Source organism: Arachis ipaensis, chromosome B02 (genome assembly GCF_000816755.2).
Source record: "Arachis ipaensis cultivar K30076 chromosome B02, Araip1.1, whole genome shotgun sequence".
In the NCBI taxonomy this organism is placed as follows: domain Eukaryota; kingdom Viridiplantae; phylum Streptophyta; class Magnoliopsida; order Fabales; family Fabaceae; genus Arachis; species Arachis ipaensis.
The window spans coordinates 100,279,975-100,284,829 of record NC_029786.2 but is presented as its reverse complement, the minus strand read 5'-3'; the positions used below and the strand labels follow the sequence as shown (position 1 = coordinate 100,284,829).

At 31.2% G+C, this 4,855-nt stretch overlaps 1 long non-coding RNA gene across 1 annotated transcript; it reads left to right on the top strand.

The window, feature by feature from the left end:
• On the top strand, positions 617-3,151 carry LOC110269052. The gene is made up of 3 exons (XR_002358014.1): positions 617-770; positions 862-916; positions 2,875-3,151. It is a non-coding gene; the product is annotated as an uncharacterized LOC110269052 (long non-coding RNA).

The window sequence follows — 4,855 nt, the reverse complement described above, 5'->3', positions numbered from 1 at the left end:
TCTAATATATATGACTTTTTACCGTAAATAAATTATGAAATACTAAAATAGATAAAATAAAAAAAATAAATTGTATTTTTTTGATAAATTAAAGAAATATTCACGACCATATAATTTATGGTGCATGTATAACTATTAGATAATAAATGGCAAAAAACTATTAATAGAAATATTAAATTTGATATTAAAATAAGAAAAAATTATAAATTAAAATATATAAAGTGAAAAATTAATACAAATTAAAACAAAAATTAATTTATTTATTCGAGTCAAATCAAATAATTAATATAATTTATTACTCATAGTTAACGTGACAAAAAATTATTAAATTTATATTAATCAAATTAAATAAATGTAAACCCCGTTAAATTAGTAGATAATTAGTCAATAAATTAGTTTTTAATAAAGAAAATAAAAAATGCGAATATAATATTAAATTAGGATAGAGCTCATCGAAACGAGAATTTTGACACCAATTTCAAAGAAATTGGCCTAAGATTAGACCGAACGGATCGAACCGATTGAACCGGACCTAAACCAAACCTGTGGGCCCAACCGGACCAACCCATTAAATGAGCTTAAAGCCCATTTCTTTCTTCAAACACAACAGAAGCAGCAACGCAACAGGGGAAGGAGAAGAGAAGCGTACTGAAACCTTTACGGTAACTCCGAACGCCGTAACTCCTCCGTCCGAGTTCCGATCGCCACACCATTTACGGCCACGTGATCACCGCGTCGAGCTCTACACTTCTACTAGAACAATTTCATTGGTAAGTCATTAATCTCTCCCAGTCACTCCTTTTCCCCAATTTTTCGAAAATTAGAAGAGATGTTGAATTTCTTTGATTTTTGATGTTTTAGGATCCAATTAGCTTGAGAAAAACGTTCACTCTTGCTTATGTGAAGCTCGGGTAAGGTGAGGATACCATAATTCTATTTTAATTTCACTAAATTTGAGCTTTGAGTATTAAATTGGGTATATATGTGTTATGAATGTGTATTAGGTTGTGAATAAATAATTGGAGCTTGAAATTGTGAATACCAGAACTTAGAGGAAGCTATTTAGTTGAGGTTTTGGGGCTGTGATTGGTTTTGATAAATTGCCTTGGTCACTACGTGGAAATCGGCCAAGATATGGTTTAGGTTTCTTGTATTTAATATGTAAGATTATGTGAAAACTTAGGCTTGATCATAGGATAAACTGGAATGCAGATGTATATCTAATGTTTATAATTTGATTGATGAATATGTTTGATTTGGTTTGGTGATTTGCTTATGAGGTGGAGTTTGTTACTAAATGAATTTTTGAAGTAATATACGGTTGAATTATTAATTATATGATTATAAGTAAATTGTAGGAAAGGATGATGGATTTGTTGGAATATGAAATTGTGTAATATTATTGATTGGTGATTAATGAAGTGATATAGAGCTTGTTGAGTATTGTTGTTGGCATTTGGAGTTGGTGTTGATAGGTTTGAAAATGAATGGAATGGAAGAAAAATGAGGTTTTGAAGAATTTGCTAAAGTTGATTTTTGGTCAAACTTCAGCGGTTTATAACTTGACTTCCGGAACCCCAAATTGATTTCAACTTAAATTAAATGAAAATTGGGTTCCTGAAGTTTATGCCATTCAAAAAATGGAAGAAAAATTATTTAAAATGACTGAGTTATGCCCATCGAAAATTTTGGTGTAGGATATGTTAATGTGCAGGTGGTATTCATCTGATTCTACAGCGCTCTGGTTGATCCCCTTTGTTTTTTTTGAAGAACGTACATCCACGTGTACACGTGACCCACGTGTACGCGTGGCATGGAATTTGGTGAAGCGTACGCGATTGGTCCCATACGCACGCGTAAGGGGTTTGCAATCATGTCCACGCGTACGCATGACAAAGGAATGCGCGCGCGAACTGCAGTTTCATATTTCCACACGTACGCGTGGCCCCTATTCCAGCAAACATGATTTTTGAGTTTTAAAACCTTATTTCAAATTTCTAAACCTCTATTTTTATTCCTTTAGTCATAAATAATGGTGTTAAGCCTGACAGTCAGACGAAACTAGGAAATGGGGATAACTTGGAGGTGGAGCAAAGCCAAAAAGAAAATGATGAATTGATTATGAAATGCTACGGATGATTATGATTGATACTTGGCTTGATAATTAAATGAATGATCATGTATGATACTTGGCTTGAATGATTAAATGATATGAGATACGAGATTCCCTTGATAAAGTGCCGTGGCTTGCCACCATGTGTATCAGGTTGAAAACTCGATACTCTGTTGACCCTACGACGTAAGGGTGACCGAAAACTTATAAATTTCCGGGAATGTTAATCCCATTGAGCAATGTTGATTATTTGAGAAAAAGCTATGCATAGACTCTTGGGGATGTACGTCGGGGGACAGTCTAAGGTTTTCGGACTAGTCGGGTTGGCTGGATAACCGACAGATGAGTCTCATCAGCCATAGGACAGGCATGCATCATATGCTTACTACTTGAATTACTTGTTTGTGCATTAACTGGGTGTGCCTAAGTGTACTTGCCATGTTAAATGTATATCTGTTACCTGCAGTATTTGTAACCTTCTTATGATTGTCTTTGTCTGTTTATTTGTCTGTGAAATGCTGACGGAGATGGAGGTATGGATGAATGGCAGTATGAGACTTAGATTTAAGGTTAAGTTAAGTTAGGCTTAGATACTCTTAGAAAACCACCTTTTATGGCTTCTGTTTTATACTCTAAGCTTTGAATGTTGGCGTTCTAGAATTGCCTCTGACATTCCCAAGACCTTATATCTTATGTGTGTGGCACATTTACCATATTGAGAACTTCCGGTTCTCATTCCATACTATGTTGTTGTTTTTTAGATGTAGGTCGAGAGGCGTCTCTTTAGGCGTCTGGGCTCCTGAAGCGAAGTGATTACTGGGTTATTTTGTTATACAGTGATGTATATATATGTACTTAGCTCTCTCTCCGCATAACTTGTTCTTTTGATCCTCTTAGAGCTTTATGGAGAGACAGGATTTTGTTTATGTACATTTGGGTTTTGAATATGTAAATATAAGTGTGTAAATATTTTCCGGCCAGCCTAGACTTCGCGGGCTAGGTTAATTAGAAGCTTGTTATTTTGTATCTTTGACTCTCTATTCCTACTTTTATTATCTTATGTTGATAGTTATAGTTTTCTTCATACGTAAGTCATTCCGTTTGCAGAGCGTTGCGTTTTTTATTTCGCAATTTTGTTTTACCCATTTTTCAAGACTCCTAGTTTATTATATTCTTTTTTTTTTATCAAAGATAGGAGACTCGAACCCGCAACCTCTTAATTGAGTATGGGGAGACTATGCCATTTGAGCTATTACTCATTGGCCTAGTTTATTATATTCTTTCTACTATTATATGTACACATTTTATTTTAGAAGTCGTAGCACCTCGCCACCACTGTTTTACATCCTAGGTGTAAAGCTCTATGTGGTAGAGTGTTACAATAAATAATAAAAACACTTTCAAATCATATCAAATCAACTATACTATTAATGGAAGAAATTTAATTTTAATAATATATAGTACATTAAAAGGAGAAATCCGTATATCTCATCCAATAAAATTTTTTTTTTTTCAAATGTGAGAATTATTTAACTTCAATTTACTTACTAAAGATAAAAGTCACGAAAACAATTACTAAAAAGAAAATAAATAAATAAATTTGTTGAAAATTTAACGGTAAATGTTTGAATTACTTGTTGGCTCTTATGAAAATCTTCACCCTCCTTTCGATTTTTTTTTTATAAATGTAGTAAAAAAAATTTAATATAAGAAAAAACAAATTGCAACTCTTTGAAATTCTTTAATATAAGGAGAAAAATCGTAACGAATCACACCCTTATTTAGTCAATTTTTCAAAGGAAAAAAAATCGTGAAAAATCACACCGTATTTAATGCCAAAAGACTTTTTTTAAAGAAAGATTTTATTTTTTTATCAATTACTTTTCTACTGCGTAAAAGGGACCAATAATGTGAAGACCATATCAAGGCCAAATTTTTTTATCATTATTATAATTGTAATATTATTAGATTAAACTAAATTAGTTTCACATACAAGACACTATAAATAATCCTAGTATTGTGGTTGATTATTCAAACACACACGTTGAAGAAAGCAAGAGAATATACATAACGTGATTATTATAGAATGGCTATCAACACATTCTCAAAGCTGTTCTTCTGCATTCTTTTCGTGAATGTGCTTTTGATGACTTCAGGTAACTATAAAATTGTTTCATAGCTTAATCAAATTACTCTTTATTTGAACAAAAGACATTACAAAAATGCTTTTATTAATTTTATTTAATGGTTACTTCCATAAAAGTATGTCTATATAAAAATAGTATTACGAAACGTTACATAATTTGACATATTTAATTTAATATATTCTTTTGAATAATTTAACTATTTATGATATTATCTTTACATACATGAAGACGTCTTCGTGAAAGTAACCACCATTTTTTTTTTATCATTTTTAAGTAACTAAAATTATATCTTCGAAAATAGTTTTTTTTTTCTGCAATAAATAAATAATAGAGTATTCTAGCTAGTTATTTGATGGTATGATAAGTTGATGAGGATTGTATAGGCATTAATTTATTTTTCTAAACTAAATAATCATGCTTTTGTTTCAAATTTTTGTTTTATAAAAAAACAAATTTTTATTACAATAATACAATCGAGTGTTCTTGGTTTTCAACTTTATTTTGTAAGAAATAATTATTCCTAATTTTATACACTATTTCATACTTGAATTGTTTGTTAAGAATCTATTTAAAACCTTTTTTTTTTAAATCTAAA